Source organism: Lactuca virosa, chromosome 3 (genome assembly GCF_052849685.1).
Source record: "Lactuca virosa cultivar CGN04683 chromosome 3, Lactuca_virosa_CGN04683_v6, whole genome shotgun sequence".
Lineage (NCBI taxonomy): Eukaryota > Viridiplantae > Streptophyta > Magnoliopsida > Asterales > Asteraceae > Lactuca > Lactuca virosa.
The window spans coordinates 297,024,634-297,047,649 of NC_136428.1; the positions used below are offsets into that span (position 1 = coordinate 297,024,634).

At 37.1% G+C, this 23,016-nt stretch overlaps 2 long non-coding RNA genes across 2 annotated transcripts; one reads left to right on the forward strand and one right to left on the reverse strand.

Moving 5' to 3' along the window:
• Positions 1 to 217: 217 nt before the first annotated feature.
• On the forward strand, positions 218 to 1,739 carry LOC145167292 (uncharacterized). The gene is made up of 3 exons (XR_013741033.1): positions 218 to 499; positions 604 to 705; positions 1,402 to 1,739. It is a non-coding gene; the product is annotated as an uncharacterized LOC145167292 (long non-coding RNA).
• A 534-nt stretch (positions 1,740 to 2,273) lies between these two features.
• Positions 2,274 to 3,889, reverse strand: LOC145167293 (uncharacterized). The gene is made up of 4 exons (XR_013741034.1): positions 3,618 to 3,889; positions 3,412 to 3,513; positions 2,666 to 2,859; positions 2,274 to 2,584 (listed from the first exon to the last, which is right to left on the reverse strand). It is a non-coding gene; the product is annotated as an uncharacterized LOC145167293 (long non-coding RNA).
• Positions 3,890 to 23,016: the final 19,127 nt, after the last annotated feature.

Sequence of the window (23,016 nt, forward strand, 5' to 3'; positions counted from 1 at the left end):
GTGTTCTCACGATCCAAGTTGGTATCCAGATCTCTACCACAAACTCTATAAATTCCTACAATATATATATATATATATATATATATATATATATATATATATATATATATATATATATATATATATATATGGAAAAGTGAATATATGTTATAGCCCCCACACAAGCTTAGGTATGCAATATAAGAAACGTTGTCGTTTTGAGCTAATTTCAACACTTAATTGATTTGCTTGATAACGTAATATTTCAAGCGTATCTTGTTTCCTTTATTTTCGGTATCACATGATTTCCTCACTTTCAGAAGTCGATTGTGTTTAACCCGAAAAAAAATCATGTCTTGTAAACTGGAATCAATATTTTGATTAGAACGAGAAAGTATACAGGGTTGAAATTGAAATTGCAATTGAAATTATAATTTTTTGCTAATCGATTGTCAATCTCTGTTTGTTCTCGATTGTTGTTGTTCGAATGTTCTACACCATATTCAAGACATTGTTGCAGGTTAGTTATTTTTTTGTAAAATAAATATTCATTCCTCACCCATTCTTCATGAAGGTTGAACTCCCCCTTCTCATCAAAATTCTGATTTTCCCACAAAATTACAGGTTGTTTCATAGATCGCCGATTCCGTAATTTCTGGATTTATCTCAAAATCCGATTTTTTAACAAACTATCGGTTTAGAACCACGAATTCACTCTTCGGCCAGGTACAATATGTGTTTTTACTCCTCAATTCTTCTTATTTGTTGTTGTTGGTACCCTGATCGGCAACTATACTTTTTGGTATTTTAGTATAAGTTTTTTTTTTTGAAACTTCATAAGTGGTGTAAAAGCTACTTTCTATTGCAAAATCTTGTTGTTTGATTTGTTTATATCTTAGAAATAGTTTATTGACTTTTTTTTTATTTGATGGTAAATGTTTGATATGAATGCATATAAGGTGTTTGAGAAAATGCCCACTAGGATGGAACAATTAGATTGGTTTTGGAAGGCCATAGTTTTCATTCATATATGTGGTGGTTACAAATAGCAGGTGAAATCAACAAGTAATTTTCAACAAAAGGATATAAAAGTTGGTAACTACATTGTGACCATACTTAGATATATATATATTTTCAACTTATTAAGATATATTTTCAACTTATTAAGCTACTTTTGGTAACTACATTGTCTGGTATGCAACAAAAGGATATAAAAGTTGGTTCATGTGCTACTCACCTGTTGGTTATCATTTTCAGGTGAGGTTACTTTAAATTCTTAATAAACCGTTATGATTTTTGTCTCATTAAATGTATGTTTATTTCTTTTTCTAGACATGTTTGTTTGTTCCTACAACCTCTGTTGGTTATCAATCCTATCATGTGTAACATCCACAATCTCTCATATTATTCATGTCATTTCAGGTGGCTGTAAACTATCCAACAATAGTTCCACATGGACAAGTATTCGACAGGTTATATGCTCACTATCAAGCATGAGCTTCAAGGGAACTGATGGTTTCTCACCGTGTTCAGAAAAAAAAGTTTTTGTAGTGTTTGTATGTGTCAAGTGTGCTCAAAATTAGAAGTTGTTGATAGTCATTAGAACAAAATTGTTTATTGACAAACATGGTTTTATATATAACTGTATCATTAATTATTTTTCCGAACGACCTATGTATTTATACCAACGAACTTTTGGTAAACCTTATTTGAGGTTTACTTATGCATACAATAGGAAGTAATTGTAGGGGATTGTTTGACTTTTATGTTTGTTTGTGTCAAGGGTATTATAGTCCTTTTAGCTAAGTTGGTGGTGAATAAAAGTATAAATAAGCTCAGTTAAGAAATGGTTAGGTATTATGTTTCTAGAGTAAGTTTACTCTAAATTAGGGTGAAACTGTCATCTTGAATGACAACCATAGATTTTAACAATGATTTTACTCTAATCATTCAACCAGATTCCTACTCAATTGCTCTAATTCATCTCCATCAGATCTAGACTATACCAACTTTTCATTGTTCACCGAGATACCAACATATTTGGATTTTTTTTTATCAGAAATAGCAATTATCCTATAAAAACAAACTACTTATCTTTTAAATTGCAATAGCAACCTACTAATATTTTTAACCTGTAATAGCAATATACTTATCTTTTTAACTTGTAATAGCAACCTACTTATCTTTTTAACATTTATTATCAACATATTTATCTTTTTAACCTATGAAACAACCACCATAAAGAATTTTCTTTCCAAAAACAGCAATGTGCATGCTTTCTATCCAAAACAGAATTTCAACATAGAATCCAGATTATTTATAATCGTTTCTGGTCAAAACAGAAAAAACCATACAGTTATCTAAATCAAAATTTTAGCAAGTATCTATATTTTAATACACCATACCTATGCATTTAATATTTAATAGTAAATTTCATAACTCAAAATTTTCATTCCAAAACTGAAACAGATTCTAAAGTTGTAAGAAAACTAAAATAGGTTCTGAAAATGAAGCAGGTTCAAAAACTGAAGTAAGTTCTGAAACAGGTCCTAAAACTGGAAAAAAAATCATCCCATCACTGTTTCTCTTGCAGCGATTCATCGACCTGATACATGAAAAATTAAATAGATAATCAATATAACTATGAGATTAGGAAAATCATGAAAATTAATAAGTTTGTAACGACCTTTCTTTTTGAACAACTAGTGGCATAATGGCCCAATCCTTAGCAATAAGAGCATGTTCGTTTTTTCGGCACTTCTAAACAAGACTTAAGTCTGCTTGCATTTTTAGGACGCCCTTTGGTTGTAGTTGGACCAAAAGGATCCCAGACAGATAACTGAGGGATCATATCGACTTGTGAAATTCCCATGCAAGAACCTCGAGATACATTTTAAAAAACATTAGTTTTTTTTTTCTAATCGCTTGATCATCTAAAAGACTAATCAGTAAAGTATTGAGTTTTTGAATCTCTGACGGGGAGTCTCTTGCTTGTTCAATTAATTTAGTAAAATTTGAACGAACACACCACAAAGTTAAGGCACTAACTCCATTTTCATTACCAACTTTTATATCCTTTTGTTGAAAATTACTTGTTGATTTCACCTGCTATTTGTAACCACCACATATATGAGTGAAAACTATGGCCTTCCAAAACCAATCTAATTGTTCCATCCTAGTGGGCATTTTCTCAAACACCTTATATGCATTCATATCAAACATTTACCATCAAATAAAAAAAAAAGTCAATAAACTATTTCTAAGATATAAACAAATCAAACAACAAGATTTTGCAATAGAAAGTAGCTTTTACACCACTTATGAAGTTTCAAAAAAAAAAACTTATACTAAAATACCAAAAAGTATAGTTGCCGATCAGGGTACCAACAACAACAAATAAGAAGAATTGAGGAGTAAAAACACATATTGTACCTGGCCGAAGAGTGAATTCGTGGTTCTAAACCGATAGTTTGTTAAAAAATCGGATTTTGAGATAAATCCAGAAATTACGGAATCGGCGATCTATGAAACAACCTGTAATTTTGTGGGAAAATCAGAATTTTGATGAGAAGGGGGAGTTCAACCTTCATGAAGAATGGGTGAGGAATGAATATTTATTTTACAAAAAAATAACTAACCTGCAACAATGTCTTGAATATGGTGTAGAACATTCGAACAACAACAATCGAGAACAAACAGAGATTGACAATCGATTAGCAAAAAATTATAATTTCAATTGCAATTTCAATTTCAACCCTGTATACTTTCTCGTTCTAATCAAAATATTGATTCCAGTTTACAAGACATGATTTTTTTTCGGGTTAAACACAATCGACTTCTGAAAGTGAGGAAATCATGTGATACCGAAAATAAAGGAAACAAGATACGCTTGAAATATTACGTTATCAAGCAAATCAATTAAGTGTTGAAATTAGCTCAAAACGACAACGTTACGTTATCAAGCAAATCGATTAAGTGTTGAAATTAGCTCAAAACGACAACGTTTCTTATGTTGCATACCTAAGCTTGTGTGGGCTATAACATATATTCACTTTTCCCCTTTTATATATATAAAAGGTCTTCAACCATTTTTAGTGCAACAGCCGCCGCTACATGCTTTCATTTTGTAAAACATTTTACGGAAAACAAAATCGTGAACAAAATGAAAAAAACAGTGTCTCGAGTTTTTAGATATCAATTTTCAACAGGTAGTTAATGCACATTGTTGGTATGCTGACGTATTTGTTGAATAGCAGTTTTTCTTTAACCAGTAACCACATGAATTAAATAACTGGAAACGAATAAATGCTAGAAAACTATAACCTAAAAAGTTTAGAACTTAAATCATTTCAAAATATTATACTTTCTATTTTAAGTCATTTTACAGAAAGCGTTGACATGGACTAAACAGCTAAACTTAATGACGTGAAATACTATTATTATTATTATTATTATTATTATTATTATTATTATAGAATATAGATTCATGCGTTGCACAAAATACCCCTTCTGATGATATCGACCTTGTGACGGTAGTTTTACAAGCTCTCAAATTGACTTAAAAAAAAGTTAATATGATAAATAAGTAATAAACTGTTTTTTTTTAGAAAATATTATTGTTTTAAAAAACCATCACATATAAGAAACCCTAACTTTTATCCACGAATTCCGTATTATTATAGTTTTCAAAGTATCTTTCTTTTTTCGTATTATTATAGTTTTCAAAGTATCTTCCTTTTTTCTTTCAAAAAACATGTTGTTTAGTTGTTTAGCTTAGGCTAAAAGGTGTGTTGTTATTTTTGTCACTGGTAAAACCACTTAAGCTTTAACCAGTTTTGTCACAATTTGTCTATGACTGGGGTGTGGTGATGTTTTTGTCTACCAACTTATTTACTTTATTTTTTTTAATTCAAAAAATATAAAAATTACTATTAAAATAAAAAAAACATAAAGATTAATTAAAATAACATAATAGTTCATTATAATTTTAAAACATTACATTTGATTTAACTAACATAAAATGAAATTTAAAATAACTAAAATCTTTTAGTTCGAATATTCGCCGATATCATTGTCGAATGGCTCGTTCAAATGAACGGTTAGCAACAACTTACAAGTTTGTAATGGATTTGCCATTTTTTAAGAAGATTTTTGTTAGAATATTAGGAACGAATAGATTATAATCAATCAATGTCATGGAAGATAAGATCAAATCAGATGAACACACAAGAATAAATAAGATCGATGACTTCATTATAGCGTAAAGAATAATTCGATGTAATGACGAAAGAACTAATCTCCAAAAAATACTCTCTCATCTAACTAACTTTCCCATATATACTGCGTGAGAGAAGAGTTGGTTAGGCTCTGACCAATGAGGTCAAGATAACTAAGTAAACAGCCTAAACTACTAACCTAAGTAATAAACATATATGCAAGAAGCAAACAATCCATTCACATACGACAAGTGAATACTTTTACAAAATAGACTTGTGAAACCTTCGCATAGAGACTTGACACAACTCAACATAATTTGCGAGACCTAACAATCTTCTCCTTTGTATCAAGTCGCGAAAGTTAGTCTTCATTGCTTTTCTTCAAACAGCTTTGGAATAACTCCGATGAGAACTGATGCGTACGAATTATACCTACTAATTTTTAATTTATAAACCTAACAAAACTTAACTACCTAAAACGCAATTAGGCAGTGTACCTAGTCGAGTTATAGAATAATAAAGTAAGTCGGGTGTCGAACAGAGTGAACGATATTTTCATTAATAAAATAAATACTAGAAGTTAAACTAAGAAAAACAACTAAATTTGAGGGTTTTATCTGATTTTGCAAGTTCAGATTAACTTAAATTAATTACTAAAAACTTTTTAAACTAAAGCAAACAACTAAATACGATTGTAAATCAAGAGAATAATGACACTTTCGTTTAGCTTCGAATCACCCTTTTTCCTATGGTTAGTTTCAATACATAGATTAATTTCAGTTGGTTACCAATTTAAATGTTATTAGAAGTTTTGGTTGGAGCTCCTAATATTTTCACCAATTTATGAACAACTATGAAATGGTCTTACACAAGTGGGACACTTAATTGATTATGAAGATTATTGAGCTATGAATGATAAATCTAATATTAGTTATCTAAGATTAAGAAAAATAACCAAAACACAAATTATGAGCTTATCTGAGGGGGCCCTTACCCTAGTTGCACGAGCCACCTCTTCCCACTCTGCCTGGACCGCCAGTGAGCGCACGTTTCAGGCCCAGACAAAGGCCAGACCCATGTCCATAAGACTCCTACTCCAAACTCTTAAAAGGGGCCTTAACCATGCTCGAATACCTTGAACAAAAATGAACTATTACTGACTCTTTGGCATAATCTCTTCAACACATCTCTGGTGAAGACTTTATTGGGAACATTCTAAGTGGAAGTGACTCCTCCTACGGTCCTTTCACTGTAGGATATATGGTCAAGGATGCTCCTACCAACGTTGATTACCTAAATGGTCTTCTTTTGCAAAAAGAAGCAAGGCTAGAGCAAGAACACAATCGGAAACTAGTTGCTCCTCCATTGGCCCATAATGCTTCTGTTCCATTCGCTTTACAAGTCAATCATACTCCACCATGAAACCACTCTGCATCGGGTTCTGCTGCTTCCTCCAACTACTCACCTAGCTCTCGTTCCAGGTCCCATGTGAATTAGGCTTTACAAAAATGGTCCCATTTGATTAATCCATTACAAAATCAGTCCCTTGGTGTTAAATAAATTATAAAACAACCCTTTTTAAATATAAAGTATTTCAAAACAAGTCTTTTTAGTGTAAAATATTAAAAACAAACCCGAAAATGTTTTAAAGTCCAAGAAAGGTAACCTCGTGGTTATTCACGAAAGCCTCACCAAAACCGAGCCTAGATCGAGATCGCGCATCGAATGTGAGTTTCTATGACCCCTCTTTGACGGTTTGAATATTTGAGCGAGAATATATACGTTTCTATCAAAGTTTTGATGATTTTAAAGTTTTACACACAAAATAGCATCATACTTTATTATTGGTCAAATGTTTATGAAATAGCAAATCTAAAATGCACAAATCTTCAATAAATCCCATAAGTTATAGTAAAATGTTATAAATGACATAATTATCCCTCGTTGTGATATATTAATTAATAATATTAAAAAATCACAAGATTTTGAGAAGATTGCTATAATAACACAAGTTAAGATTAAAAGTCATAAAAATGACGATTTTATATATAAGTTAAAGTATCTCATGGAAGTATGAAAATATATAAAAATGACCCAAAATATTATTCGCGTATAAAATGAAAGTACGTTGTCATAAATTGTGGAAATACTAAGTTTATGAAATTATATAATTATTGGTTAAAATTATCAAATTTATCTTTTAATATATAAGGTTATGTAAAAATGAAGCAAAAATTTAGTAATATATTTTTATATTAATTATAAAAACATAACTCAATGTACTAAGTTATGGATTTTTATTGCAATAAATAATATGATCGACTTAGAGTCTTAAGAGTCGTTATTTGTGAAATATTGTACTGTACTGATCACGTGAATTATAAATATTATGGAAATTGTTGGTTTCATTTTGGCTGAAACCTGGAAAATGTTCTAAAAGCAGCCGGTATGCTGCTCAAATTTCGTTATAACGGACAATAGAAATTTGGAAATCCATTAAGTCTTGCGTATCTCAAATACTAAAGAACTTTAATCATAAATATACAACAATATTATAACGGGAAGTTTAGGACTAGGATGCCTAGATACACTGTTAGGATCCAACACTCGAGGGTCTCCCTGTAGGTGACACATTGTTCCTAGAACCATATGAGTTAGGTTCGTTTCCTAAGCCATTTGGGCTATGTTGTTGGGTATACTAAGACCGTGTCTTGGTGGAAAATCATTTATTTTCATAATCGTTAATCCGCAGAGAACGACTAACAACAGGTATAAGTGTCATACTATTGATCTTGTACGGTTCGACCAACCGCCTGGAGTTGATAGCCACAACTACGTTGTATGAGACGAATTTTGGCGTTGACGTTAGTACCATTGAACATTCCACGTGTTATAACGGGATGAATGGCTTAAGCATGCCCTATTAAGGTGCCGGTGTAAAAGTGTGGTGTCATAAGTTCGGTTATGAGTTTATCATAAAATCCTTGTTTTGTCTCGTTACCGTAAAGAATCGACATTTGGTTTGTATGGTGGTTTGTTCACGGATACTAGTTGAAGGAGACTGTAGGTAGTGGAATAGTTTGTGACCCAAAACGATAAGTGTCAATACCAGAAATTAAGTGTATAACACTTAATTAATATCACGACTAATTAACTTTTAATAACTTACAACTAATAAGTTATTCATTTAAACCCTTTGTTCTTGTACGAAAACACATATGTATGTGGGAGGAATTTTCCCCACCGGTTAAGTGTCGGTTCCCAAATTAAGTAAGATAATACTTAAATAATACCACGACACGATTTTACATAGTTTATAAATTCGAAACTTATGAGTTTACATATAAGCTATACAAATGCTTGTTCAAGATTTCTAGAGTAAAGTTGTTCATTTTATGTTTTCACAAGATGCGATATGACTTTATTTTATATAAATTGGCACTCAAAATCCTTATATAAAAAACATTTTGGTTATGAGAACCGTATAATTTTTTATATAAGTTTGACTTACTTATACGTATATTGCCAAATTTTGAAATTTTGGATTTGAACGCATGATGTTTCTAAATGAGACCAAATACATTTGTATAACTCTTATACTTTTGATAGAAAGGTACGTATTTATAAAAGCTGGTCAACTAGATAAATTTTATAAAACGCTTTTGGTTATAAAAATACTTCGCATCAAAACCTATAGAACTCACCAACAATTTTGTTGACGTATTTTAAATGCATGTATTCTCAGGTTATTTAGCAGGTCGGAAGTGTTCGCTTCGAAGGCTCTCCGTTATTTTTATTGTACCCTTGTAAACGCCGAATTGTTAGGCATGTCTCTCGATTTCGCAATGGTCTTGTCAATTAAATTTCTATTTCGGTAATAATAGAAGATTATATTTGTACTGTTCAATGTATGTTCAATTGTCACACCCCCAAACCAAAACGGCGGAAACGTTCAGGGGTGGAGGACGTCATGTATAGTATCACAACAATTGCATCATAGTAATCAAAGTAAACACAACCATTACATTGAATAAGTAAAATATTTACATCTGTTTGATACATAGTTTTGTATACAACAAAAGTATATATATCGAAAAGTATAAAAGACGAGACACTATAAGCTCCGTCTTCTCAAAAGCCTGCGGGAGTACCTGTCTACTGATTCCCGGAGAATACAAGCGGTTTTGAAAGAGTATCAGCATTAAAGCCGGTGAGTTCATAAGCATGTTTTTGTAATGAAATCATGTCTGTAAATCTGAAAAATGTTTACATGTTCTCAAGAAAATCCAATATTTTCTTTAGTAAAAGCGTGATAATACCAGTTCCTTCTATGACCACTTAGTTCATACTAGCCACGTATAAACTAATTATTTAGTATAGTACTCTTGTGCTTGAAAAACAGTATTGTATGCCATAAACTAATTTTGCCATAGTTTATATGTTTGTTATGATGTACGGTTCTTGAATCTTGTGAAACAGTGTATTGAACTCCAAACTATACCTATTATAGTTTTGTATTATGTTTGTAAAAGTTCAGTGATTATTCCAAAGTATATCCACAAAGTTTGAATGTATAACATGTATGATACTGAAACCTTGCAATTTGTATATTGAATCTACCCTCATGCCCAACATGTTACATAAGGGATTAAAATATCTAAATATTTTTATAAATGTAGTGATTTTTCGGTTTGTTTTGATTGCAAAGGTTTTTAAATGCGTTTGAAATTATTTTGTATAAAAGCACAAAATTCTAGTAATTTACTTGTATTCCCCCCCTGAAAAAAGTAAAAGTAGTAAAATGTGGGGGTATGAACTTACAGTTGGATGCGTGTATGCGCCGGACAATGAGACTGGAAATGAGGATCCTCAAGTTGTTGTATGCGAAGTTAACGGAATCCTAATAATAATTAAACACATATTCATATTTAAATTAGCAAATCCATTTGTTAAAGTATTATAAACACTTGTTTTTGGTTAAGGAATGTTACCGAGGCTCGATCGTGGTAGAAAAGTGGGTTTGTAGCCAAGATTTTGGATGGGGCTGATTGCGGCCGTGAAAGGACTACGGCCGTGAACTGTTCTCGGCCGTGAACGGTTCTCTGCCTTTGAAGGGGTTACAGTCTTTGAATGGTTTACAGCCTGTTCTCGGCCGTGAACGGTTCTCAACCCTTACAAGTTTGATAAAAAGAATAAAATTCGAAATTTTATTTAACGGGATTTGTCTTTCGTTGACTGAAAAAGGTTCGGGTTGTCACATCATCCCCCCGATAGAGGGAATTTCGTCCTAAAATTCTAAAACGAATACAATTATGGACTAGGGAAAGAGATGTGGATACTTCTGTTTCATCTGGTCTTCGCGCTCCCAAGTGAATACAGGTCCCCGCTTGGCATTCCAGCGAACCTTCAGTATCGGGATGCGACTTTGTTTCGTTCGTTTGACTTCCCTATCCATAATTTCAACCGACTCTTCCACGAAGTTAAGACTCTCATTGAACCCGATTTCATCGAGTGGAATTAGAAGAGTCTCGTTGGATAGACACTTTCTGAGGTTGGACACGTGGAAGACAGGATGTACGTTGCTATGCTCTTGGGGTAAACGAAGTTTTTAAGCTACGAGGCCGATCCTGGCGAGGATCTCAAAAGGACCAATGTATTTCAGATTTAGCTTTCCACACTTTCCGAAGCGTATCATGCGTTTCCAGGGTGAGACCTTTAACAAAATGCGGTCGCCAACCTGGAACTCCAAAGGTTTTCGTCTTTTATCAGCATATTTCTTTTGTCTATCTCTTGAAGCCTTTAGTTGTTCCCGGATTTGTACGATCTTTTCTGTGGTTTCTCGGATGATTTCTGGGCTAGTGAGAGTGCTATCAAGGACTTGACCTTTGGCTAGCTGCGTGTTGCCCACCTCATCCGAGCACAGAGGAGATCTGCACTTACAGCCATAGAGGGCTTCGAAAGGAGCAACCTTGATGCTAGTGTGATAGCTGTTGTTGTAAGAGAACTCGACCAATGGCAAATGGGTATCCCACGACTTACCAAAGTCGATAACACACACTCTCAGCTTGTTTTCTAGGGTTTGAATGGTTCTCTCACTCTACCCGTCGGTCTGTGGATGGTAAGCTGTGCTCATATCCAGCTTAGTTCCAAGATCCTTCTGCAAAGACTACCAAAATCTCGAGGTAAATCTGCTATCTCGATCAGAGATAATGGACACAGGCACACCATACAATCGAACTATCTCTTGGATGTAGATTCGGGTCAGTCTCTCCATTTTGTATGTTTCTTTGATTGGCAGGTTGTGGGCAGACTTAGTCAATCTGTCGCGATTACCCAGATATTGTCATGGCTACTTGGGGTCTTGGGCAGGTTTGTAATGAAGTCCATTGTGATTCGTTCCCACTTCCACTTAGGTATTTATGGCTGTTGAAGTAGACATGAGGGCTTTTAATATTCCACCTTCACCTTGGCGCAAGTCAGGCACTTGCCTACGAAGGTAGCAATTTCTGCTTTCATGTTTGGCCACCAATATATCTTTTTGAGATCCAGATACAGCTTATCTGAACCTGGGTGAACGGAATATCGAGTTTTGTGGGCTTCATTCATGACCACATCTCTGTACCTACCGAACCTTGGTGTCCAGATTCGGTTCATGAAATAACGAACCCCATCACCCTTGATTTCTGAGTTCTTTTCCATTCCCCTCAAGGCTTCATCCATCATGTTCTCTGATTTCAAGGCTTCCAGCTGAGCCTCTCTGATTTGTGCGGACAGATGGGAATGGATGGTCATTGTAAGTGCCTTCACTCTCCGACCTGAATACTCTTTCCGGCTGAGGGCATCTGCTACTACATTGGCCTTGCCCGGATGATAGCGAATTTCTCACTCGTAATCAGTGAGTAGCTCTACCCATCGCCGTTGCCTCATGTTTAGCTCCTTCGGGTCAAAAATATGCTGAAGGCTTTTATGGTCGGTTAAGATAGTGCACTTGGTACCGTAAAGGTAATGTCTCTAGATTTTCAGCGCAAAGACCACTGCTCCCAACTCAAGATCGTGAGTAGTATAATTGACTTCGTGTTCTTTCAGCTGTCTCGAGGCATATGCAATGACTTTTCCTCGCTGTATGAGCACACAACCTAGCCCCTGATTGGATGCATCTCAGTAGACCACGAAGTCCCCTGTCCCTTCTAGAAGAGACAAGATAGGTGCGCTGCATAGGGCCTACTTCAATGTTTGGAACGCAGTGTCTTGATTTTCTCCCTAACTAAAGGTTACAACTTTCTTAGTCAGGGCGGTAAAAGTCTTAGCAATCCCGGAGAAATTCTGCATAAACCTGCAATAGTAGCCAGCAAGACCCAAGAATTGACGGATTTCTGTGGGTGTCTTCAGTGCTGACCAATTCTCGATCGCTTTAATTTTGCAAGGGTCCACGTGTATTCCTTCTTCACTAACCACGTGACCGAGGAAAGTTACTTTTCTGATCCAGAATTCGCACTTTGAGAATTTTACATATAGTTTCTCCGCCCTTAGAGTTCCCAGCACTTGCCTCAAATGCTGTCTGTGATCTTCCTCACTCCTAGAATAGACAAGTATATCATCTATGAATACTATCACGAACTTGTCTAGGAATGGGCGGTACACCCGATTCATCAGATCCATGAATACCGCGGGTGCGTTGGTTAGACCAAAGGGCATTACTACAAACTCGTAGTGACCATACCGAGTTCGGAAAGATGTTTTCGAAACATCACTCTCCAGGACTTGTACCTGATGGTACCCTGATCTTAGGTCTACCTTTGAGAAGTAGCTGGCTCCTTGGAGTTGATCGAAGAGGTCGTCGATTCTGGGTAGGGGGTAACGGTTCTTGATAGTAAGCTTGTTCAGTTCGCGATAATCTATGCACATCCGAAAGGACCCATCCTTCTTTTTCACAAATAAGATCGGGGCTCCCCATGGTGAGGAACTTGGTCTGATAAATCCCTTGTTGAGTAGTTCATCGTGCTGGCTGGATAACTCTTGCATTTCTGCCGGTGCTAGACGGTAGAGGGATTTGGCTACGGGAGTAGCTCTGGGGATTAAGTCGATTCGTAACTCGACTTGGCGCTCGGGAGGAATTATGGGAAGATCTTCAGGGAAGACATCAGGAAATTTGCAGACTTCGGGGATGCTCTCGAGGTCTTTAACTTCATGTTGCTCATTAACGAGATGGGCTAGGAATGCATGGCACTCCTTTCGTAGATATTTTTGCGCTTTGATGCAGGAAATGATACGAAGGCTTGAGCTGAGTTTATCACCATAGATAATGAGAGCGTCGCCAGATGGCAGATTGAGGCGAATGACTTTTTCATAACAAAGGATTTCAGCACGATTGGGGCTCAACCAATCCATGCCGATGATGACATCGAAACTTTTTATGGAAACTGGCATGAGGTCGATTGGAAAAGAATGGTCATTTAAGGTAAGGGTATAGCCTATGAATACGTCGTTAGTGCACTCTTTCTTTCCATTAGCCATCTTGACGGTGAATGTTTCGGTTAAAGGTTGGGATTTATGCTTGAATAGATGTTTAAATGCATGACTAACAAAACTCCTCTCCGCACCACTATCGAAAAGAATACATGCATAAGAGTTGTCGAGGAGGAACGTACCCGAAACTACGGTGGGATCAGCGACTGCTTCCTCCTGGCCCATAGCTAGAACCTTCCCTGTATTGCCTGCAGTTGATGCTTTGGGGAAATTCCTCTTGAAGTGCCCGATCTCTCCACAACCATAACAAGCTTGGCCTACTCCCGCTCCGGGACCTTGATTGGCTGGTTGTGCTGGAGTCTTGCAAAAACGAGCTGTGTGCCCCTTCTTGCCATAGCTGTTGCATTGCAAATCACGGCAGGGTCCGTGGTGATGAAAATTGCACTTGTCGCACCTTGGAAGAGTACCAACATATCTACTAGCAGGCGCTTGAGTTGCTGGAACAGCAGCAGGAGTAGTAGCAGCTTGGACTGCCACTGTCTGTTGCTTCTTGGAGGGCTCTTGCGAAGACTGGCCCTTGCGCTTTTTCCAAAACTTTTTCTTCCCACCACTCGCCTTTGGTGGTTCGGGAACGACTGTTACTGGTTCATGATCATGTTGGGTTTTGAGCAAACTAACACTCCTAAGATGTTCATGCAACCCTATAAACCTTGGATCTATGTTTGTCTAAAATACATGCAAAATAATTTTCCAAGGTTCATAAATTATCTAGCATGCATGGGGTACTTTTAAACATAAAAGATACTAGAAGAATTACATACCTTTGTTAGTGAGATGATTCCTTAGGAGTTTGAGAGCCAAGCACCAATAATGTGAATGCCTCAAATGGAAATAACAAATCACCACAAACTTGGAAAACGTATGAGAGAGTATACAAGCACTCTAGAAATCGGCCACTCTTATGCACACACACATAGTGTCTTTTCAAGCACTACAAGCCTCTTTATATAGTGTAGATGATTAGGGTTATGAACCATGGAAACCCTAATAACCCATGTCTTTTCCTTTTCCAAGGATCCATGGGTTAAAAGCTCCATGGATCATCCATGGACTCCCATTTAAGCTTAGCCCATTTCCTAATGAGTGTTAGCCCACACCATATAAATATAATAGCTTATTATTTACTTTGTGACCTTTTGATCACTAAATTAATTCATAATTAGTTTAAGATCAATACTAAATAAATAATACGATTTCATATTAATATATTATAACTTATAATATATTAATAAGCAGCAAATATACTCTTCTCATAATATTATCCATATAAATAGTTCGGGTGAAGTCCAACCCAAATGGACCATGCCGGGTCGGGTCAAGTATATACCAAGTAAGTTATGGACTTAGACACCTTATCCAACAGTCTCCCACTTGGATAAGTTTGATAACTGTATTTGCCTATATAGCTTCAGGAACCAACCGGCAATCGTAGCTCTCGAAAACTCTGTTGAACTATGAAGCGCCATTTTAGATAAGTGATCATATAATCCTCTGCTCTCATGATATCAGCCGGAAAAATACATGGAACAATGTCTTACTTATTGTCCAGTAGTTTGTTTCTCGATTTCCGATTTGTTTGACAAAGAACTTAATTGAACACATCAATTTAGTTCTGACCGGGCCCAGTACATAGGTCAAAACAAAATCATCAAGGGGCCCAGATATCGCTTCTAATTCAAGAAGGAACAGATAAACTTCGACTCATATGCTTGTTCTACTACTTGTTGAATTGTACACAAAGGCACGTTTTATAACATCAAGTTACTGATGAGTTTTCGTGCAATCAATGCACAACCAACTCATAGGTAACAACTCATATCTCTAGGTTTGAAGATTTATATGATATTACCGTCTCACGATCACTCGATATAAATTCCATGAAGTGATCCAAGTGAGCGTGGGTTTAACTCATAACTTATGAGCACTCATTAATGTTGTAGCAACCTTTGCTATGGCTAAACACCTTTAGTCATCTACAATCCCAATTCATGACAGTCTTGATTCATACCTACTTCCAACATATGACTGAGTGTGGAGAATTTGAATAAATGTATTATTCTGGAAGTCAAAACATGCAAAGGTGAAACAATAGTAAATAATTGACAATGATAGCAACACCTTACTCATAAATAAATCACAACTTTTATTCATCATCAAACGTCAATTACATTTTACAAGTTTTAGTAATAACTATCTAATCTATAAAACTAATATCGTCCCTCAGCCCGATGCGTATCGCATGCTGCAAATGCTTAACCCTCGTCAGACCCTTTGTAAGGGGGTCCGCAGGGTTCTCATCTGACGATACCCTCTTTGCCACGAGGAGTCCTTCTTCTATCTTGTGTCTTATGAAGTGATATTTTCTGTCAATATGTCAGGATCTGCCATGATCTCTTGGTTCCTTGGCTAAGGCAACCGCACTATTGCTATCACAGAAAATCTCCATAGACTCCTTAATAGCTGGTACAACTCCAAGGTCTCCGATGAAGTTCTTCAGCCATATCGCCTCCTTTTCCGATTCACTCGCTGCTATGTACTCTGATTCACAAGTCGAATCAGCTACTGTCTCCTGGTTGGAACTCTTCCAAGTGATTTCCCCTCCATTTAGGGTAAAGACCCAGCCCGACTGTGAGCGGAAGTTATCCCTATCAGTCTGAAAACTAGCATCACTGTACCCTATTACTCTTAAGTCATCACTCCCACCAAAGGTAAGGATCCAATCCTTAGTCCTCCGCTGGTACTTGAGAATATTTTTTTACCGCAGTCCAATGAGCCTTGCCAGGGTTCCCCTGATATCTGCTGACCATGCTCAACGCGAAGGCCACATCAGGACGGGTACAGGTCTTAGCATACATGATCGAGCCAACAGCGGAAGCATAAGGTAATCGACTCATCTCAGCTATCTCGGCCTCTGTACTCGGGCTCTGAGCCTTGCTCAGTTTGGCATTGCTTTGGATCGGTAGTTCTCCTTTCTTGGAATTCTGCATGTTGAACTTTTTCAACACCTTATCCAAGTAAGTACTCTGACTAAGTCCAATTAGTCTTTTACTCCTTTCTCTTAATATCCTTATCCCTAGGATATAGGCAGCTTCTCCAAGGTCCTTCATAGCAAAGCACTTCCCAAGCTAGGACTTAACCTCCTGCAAGGTTGGGACGTCATTTCCTATGAGTAGTATGTCATCTACATACAACACCAAAAAGCTAACTATACTCCCACTAGCTCTGTCATACACGCAGGACTCATCTTCACTTCTCGAGAAGCCAAACTCTTTGACCTTCTCTTCGAAACAAAGATTCCAGCTTCGAGATGCTTGTTTCAATCCATAAATGGATTTCTCAAGCTTGCACACTATATTGGGGTACTCTGCACTGATAAAACCCTCTGGCTGATTCATGTAAACATCCTCAGCCAACTTTCCGTTAAGGAAAGCGGTATTCAAATCCATTTTCCATATTTCATATTCATGAAATGCAACAATGGCTAGCATAACCCTAATCGACTTAATCTTCGCTACTGGTGAAAAGGTTTCATCATAATCAATACCCTGAGACTGAGTAAAACCCTTCGCGACCGGTCGCGCGTTATAAGTGTGTAACTTCCCATCCATGTCGGTCTTCTTCTTGAAGATCCATTTGCACCCGACTGTCTTACGGCCTGGTACATTGTCAACCAAGTTCCAAACTTGATTGTCATACATGGACTGTATCTCGCTGTCCATAGCCTCCTTCCATTTAGCAGACTTCGGGCCTGCCATGGCTTTCTTAACACTGTTAGGTTCATCCAGATTTACCAGTGTACTATCACTAATAAATGTATCACCTTCTGTAGTAATATGAAATCCATAATAAAACGCAGGTGTGTTCCTAACCCTTGTGGAACGCCTCGGAGGTACAGACTCGTCAGCTGGATCAACCAGAGTTTCCTCCTCAGGTTGATTTCTAGTGTCTGAGGTTCCTTCACCAATTGACTCTTGAATTTCTTCAAGGTCAATTTGCCTCCCACTGTCTCCTTGGATTATAAATTCTCTCTCTCGAAAGACCCCTCTCCTTGCCACAAAGACCAAATTCTCACTGGGTCTATAGAAGAGGTAACCAAAGGATTTTTGTGGGTAGCCGATGAAAATACACCTTTCACTTCGAGGTTCGAGCTTATCATGAGTCTCGCGCCTCATGAAAGCCTCGCAACCCCAAATATTGATGTGGTCCAAATTGGGAACTTTCCCAGTCCACATCTCATGAGGTGTTTTGGCAACCTTCTTTGTAGGGACTAGATTAAGGATGTGGGCGACAGTCTCTAAGGCATACCCCCAAAAAGAGATTGGTAGCGAAGCTCGACTCATCATAGAGCAAACCATGTCCAACAAAGTTCGATTACGCCTCTCAGCCACACCATTCAGCTGTGGTGTCCTGGGAGGTGTCAATTATGAGACAATCCCACACTCCTTAAGATAGTCCAGGAACTCAGTGCTAAGATACTCACCAGCTCGATCGGATCGAAGCATCTTAATGTTCCTGCCCAATTGATTCTCTACTTTAAACCTTTCAAAAGTTTCTGAATTATGTTTGATTAAGTAGACATAACCATATCTACTATAATCATCAATAAAAGTCACATAATAACGATTAGCATCCCTTGTGGCGGTTTTGAATGGTCCACATACATCAGTATGTATAAGGTCCAACAAACCCTCACCCCTTGCACAAGTACCAGTGAAGGGTGATTTTGTCATTTTTCCAAGTAGACAAGATTCACAACTATCATCCGACTTAAGGTCGAACGAATCCAAGACTCCATCCTTTTGGAGCTGGCCTATGTGTTTCATGCTTACATGTCCAAGACGACAATACCACAAAGATGCTTTATCCAAGCTAGTAGAAGAATCAATACACAATACATTATTTCCTAAATTATCTACAACTGATACAGCTTCATACACACCAGCACAAGGTAATGCTTTAAAATAAAGAACATTATTAAAGAAAGCATTAATACTACCAACTTCATTATCAAAAGAAAAGGTAAAACCTTGTTTGTACAAAGCATGAAAGGAAATAATATTCCTCGCCATTTCTGACGAGTACACACATTTATTCAAATCTAATTTTAACCCACTATCTAGCAACAAAGTATAAACTCCAATCTTGGTAACATGTGAAATCTTCCTATTCCCATGATTAAGTTTATCTTCCCGTGCTCCACATCCTCACTTCTTCTTAGGCCCTGCAAATCAGAACTTATGTGAATACCACATCCTGTATCAAGCACCCAAGAGTTAGAATATGGTGAGTTATTAGACAATATAGTGTAAATACCTGCATGGGATGGTTTCACTTTCCCATCCTTGACATCCTGCAAGTACTTTGGGCAGTTTCGCTTCCAATGCCGCTTATTCTGACAGTAGAAGCATTCAGCATCCTTAGGGATGGCAGAAGGAGTGATAGAACCACCTTTAGTTCCAGATGAGGAGCCTTTAAGAGACTTTCCCTTGGTACCCTTCGAAGGGTGCTTCCTCTTCTTCCCTTTGCCTTGCCCGATAGCCAAAACAGGGGTAGTAGTAGGAGTAGGAGTAGCAACCGACTTACTTTTAAGACCACTTTCGGCGGTCTTCAGAAGTCCTTGAAGCTTACTGAGTGTAACTTCCTCCTTGTTCATGTGGTATGTAATACGGAATTGATCATAACACGAGGGTAAGGAGTGCAAAATGATATCAATTGCCAACTCCTCTGGGAAGTTCACATTGAGTTTCATTAGACGGTCCACATACCTTTTCATTTTCTGCATGTGGCCCGTGTTTGGTTCGCTATCCTTCATACGTGTAGTGATCATGGAGGAGATTATTTCATACCGCTCTTGACGAGCACTCTGATGGTACCTTCTATCAGATCCTGTTGCATCTCAAAAGGGTAATAGTCCTCATAGGACTTTTGGAGTTCAACTGTCATGGTGGCCATCATGATGCATGCCACTTTGGTGGCATCTCTCTCATGTGCCTGATACTCAGCGACCTCCTCAAGAGTAGCAGTGGATTCATCAAGCTCCTTTAGCTCCTTGTCGAGGACATATTCCGTGTCCTCTTAACGAGTAACCATCCTGATGTTCCGGATCCAATCCATGAAGTTGGAACCATCAAAGATAACCCTCCCACAAAGGTTCATGAGAGAGAAGGAGCCAGTAGGGTTAGAGCCCGAAGCATTGTTGTTGGAAGGCATCTGAAAAGAAGAAAACAAGTTTAGATTAGATGTATCGAATCCTTAATAAAACACCCAAATGTAATATTAAGGCTAGGATCCAACACAATATATTATAACTTAGAAGAGGGATGCCGTAATCTAAGCTATAACATATTTGAAGGTAGGTGAATGACGATTCACCAATTTCCACCATGAAAACGAAATGAATTATTAGGTTTAATTGGTTTTGAAATTCCTAGATTCTTTTGAGATTCATTGAACTTTTCAATGGCATGTTTCAATCTCGATTGTGCCCTTCAAGTTTTGTGACTGCGATGCCGAGGATCACAAAACAAGGTGTGAATAACCATGCAAATTCACTTGGTACCCTTAATATTATCACCTAATCAATGTGCCGGTTAACCACACACGCTCCACCGATCTATGATAAACATTAAGTCACCCTTCGTGATCCTTACTAGTCCATGTTAGTGTGCCGGTTAACCACACACGCTCCACCAACGACTTGGTAAGGTACAAAGTGTGAATTTCATGGGTTAGCACCACATTCACATTTTCCTAAAGTAACCAATATTGGGAATTTATAAAAATATTTAGTTACTTTATAATATTCATTATACTTTTAATGAGAATTTAAAGTCATTGTCCTACCCGTTCGGCTAACGACCCTCCACCGATCAAGGAAGCGGTGGGTGAGAGTGGACACCCATTAAGCTGCCATTTTATAGACAACAACCTTATACCCCCCTTATAGACCGGCTTCGTGAATGAGGCCTACTAACGGTAAAACGACTTAATCTTATACATATATAATAATTAACCATTAATGTTATAAATAGTATAAGGGTTGAATTTGAACTTTTAAAACTCTAAGGGTTGGAATTAAAGTATATTAAAGTGTGTGTAACTTTACAAATTCCAAAACTTGAGGACAAGTTTTGAAACTATTCAAAACTTTTCATTTCATAACTTATGAATTAAAGGTTCATAAAAATGAAGACTCTTCATTTTCATGTAACTTATGTGTTTTAATGTGCATAAAAGAAAGTGACCTTTGGAAATCCATAACTTGAGGACAAATTATGGACTCCATTAAAACACATAAATGATCAAGAATTAATCAATAAACAATTTAGCAAATAATTCCTATGATGTAACAATAATTCATAAGAACATGAACATCATATCAAAATTTCAAGAACATATGAACACATATAAACATGTAATTTTGATATTGGCCATTGTAAATGGATTAGCATAAACATTACACCATCTAAAACAGGTTTTAAAACATCAAAACAATTTAGGGTAATGTTTCTAGTCAATTTCCAGCAGCAAAAGTCGAAAAACTGCATTCTGAGCCTCCTACTCGTCGAGTGCAGTAACCTACTTGACGAGTAGGATGAATTTGTACATGGACTCGTCGAGTCCCCCCATGGACTCGGCGAGTCCCCTGTTTAGACAGCAAAAATTCGACTTTTTTCAGCTATTTTGCATCAAGTATCAAACAAACAAGCCTAGGCTCTGATACCACTGTTGGGTTTTGAGCAAACTAACACTCCTAAGGTGTTCAAGAAACCCTAGAAACCTTGGATCTATGTTTGTCTAAAATACATGCAAAATAATTTTCCAAGGTTCATAACTTATCTAGCATGCATGGGGTACTTTTAAACATAAAAGACACTAGAAGAATTACATACCTTTGTTAGTGAGATGATTCCTTAGGAGCTTGAGAGCCAAGCACCAATAATGTGAATGCCTCAAATGGAAATCACAAATCACCACAAACTTGGAAAACTTATGAGAGAGTATACAAGCACTCTAGAAATCGGTCACTCTTATGCACACACACATAGTGTCTTTTCAAGCACTACAAGCCTCTTTATATAGTGTAGATGATTAGGGTTATGAACCATGCAAACCCTAATAACCCATGTCTTTTCCTTTTCCAAGGATCCATGGGTTAAAAGCTCCATGGATCATCCATGGACTCCCATTTAAGCTTATCCCATTTCCTAATGAGTGTTAGCCCACACCATATAAATATAATAGCTCATTATTTAATTACTGACCTTTTGATCACTAAATTAATTCATAATTAATTTAAGATCAATACTAAATAAATAATACGATTTCATATTAATATATTATAAATATATTAATAAGATGCAAATATACTCTTCTCATAATATTATCCATATAAATAGTTCGGGTGAAGTGCAACCCAAATGGACCATGTCGGGTCTGGTCAAGTATATACCAAATAAGTTATGGACTTAGACACCTTATCCAACAGATCAACCCCATGATCTATCAGAGTCTGTGCTAGACCCTTAGCGCTGTCAAATGTGAGAGGTTTAACAGCCAAGATGTTCCCTTGAGTTGGGGGTGTCAATCCCCATATGTACCTTTCAATTTTCTTGTTTTCTAGGGTGACCATCCCGGGACAGAGAAGAGCCAGGTCGCTAAACCTATCAGTGTACGCATCAATGTTGGAACCCTTCATCTTCAGGTTCCAGAGCTCGTGCTCCAGCTTTTACATCTCGCCCCTTGGGCAGTACTTAGCGAGCATCAGTTCCTTCAGACTTTCCCAACTCATAGCATTGGCCACCGGCATAGTTAGGGATTTGACTCGGCTATTCCACCAAGTTAGTGCTCTTTCGGTGAAGGTGCAGACGTCGAACTTCACCTTGCTTGCCTCGGGGCATGCACAGATCTAGAAAATTGATTCGATCTTCTTGAACCAATAAGTTAGGGCAATGACACCTCCATTACCGTCAAATGATTTAGGTTTCGCGTTTATAAAATCCTTGTTGGAACACTCCCTCGGGTATCCCTGGCCACCATCAAGATTAAGGGGATGGGTACCACTACCCGACCCGCCAGTGCCGCCAGAATTGATCTGCGAAATCGCGGTAGCCACAACGGCTGTAACTGCTGCCTGGAACATAGCTGGATCGAACCGAGGAATGTGGCGGCGGTGGAGGATCATTGTTCTTTCTGTTGGGTCTCTTTTTGGGAGGCATTTTTTTCGAAAAGATACAAGAGGAAAGTGACGATAATCCTTGTAAATTGATCAAGGGTCAGATACTTTCGAACAAAA